The following is a 1,506-nucleotide window of genomic DNA, read 5'->3' on the forward strand; positions in this document are numbered from 1 at the left end:
ACTTCCGTTAATGTATCCATGGACCGCTAAAAACAATGAAATAACTAACATTATTTTCCCCTGGCAACAAGGCATTATGGCATTTTCTTCTCACCGCATGTTCCACCATTTCTCCTCTCTGTTACATGGAGGAAGGCCAGGACTCGTCTGGATTACCATAGATCAACACAAAGGGATTTAACTATTACGTTAATACACTTATCAAGCATTACAATCTATTATATGAGGGTAAAACGTGATTTTAAATACCAGCACTCAGCTTACCTGTTACATGGAGGAAGGCCAGGACTCGTCTGACGAGAAATCGTTAAAATAACGAGCTTATTGCTTTCCCCCAAATGAATTGTTAACATTTACATAAACAAACCATTTATAAATGATTATTATAATTTACTGTTTGTTATAACACTATTTTTTTTTATATTGATATGCCTTCAGGTTTATGAAAGTATGTAAAAAAAATGTTTCAGTGACGGATATGCACCTTTGAGATCAGAAACAGAAAACCTTTTAATATGTCGAAAAAATATTTCGACATATATACATATATATATATATATATATATATATATATATATATATATATATATATATATTATACATATAAATATTATATATACATATGTATATATACATATATACATATATTTATATATATACATTTATATGTGTGTGTGTGTGTGTGTGTGTGTGTGTGTGTGTGTGTGTGTGTGTGTGTGTGTGTGTGTGCACATACACACACACGCGGATATATATATATATATATATATATATATATATATATATATATATATATATATATATATATATATGTATATATATATATATATATATATATATATATATATATATATATATTGGTTTTAATGTTTATGTGTGTGTGTGTGTGTGCATGCGTGTGTGTGTGAGAGAGAGAGAGAGAATAAGAGTGTTTGTATGTATAAATTTCCACCCATCTGTTATATTTAGAAGACAAACTAAATAGACTTCTTCGTAATATCAAAGCATCCATTAACATAAACACCTACAACTCTCTTATGACTTCTGGATCCAGACCTGGTGTTCTTTATGGACTACCCAAAGTTCATAAACCTAATATCCCCTTTAAGGCCTATCATTTCCTCGATTGGCACTTTCAATTACAACACCGCAAAATTTCTTGTTCCCATCATCTCCCCTTTAACATCCAATCAATATACTATTGATAATGCCACATCCTTTGTTAAAGAAATCACGTCTCTGAACTTCCAACAACCCGTCACTATGGCGAGTTTTGATGTCGAGTCGTTATTCACAAACGTGCCTCTACAAGAGACCACGGAGTTGATAGCTAACAGCCTGGGCAATACTTATCTTGACAAATATGGTTTGGATACGATTACCTTATAAAAGTTATTGGAAATCACTGCCCATCATTCAATTTTTACGTTTAACGATTGCCTATATGCACAAACAGATGGCGTAGCTATGGGCTCTCCACTTGGCCCCTCCTATGCTAATGCATTT

Source organism: Penaeus vannamei, chromosome 28 (assembly GCF_042767895.1).
Source record: "Penaeus vannamei isolate JL-2024 chromosome 28, ASM4276789v1, whole genome shotgun sequence".
NCBI classification, from domain to species: domain Eukaryota; kingdom Metazoa; phylum Arthropoda; class Malacostraca; order Decapoda; family Penaeidae; genus Penaeus; species Penaeus vannamei.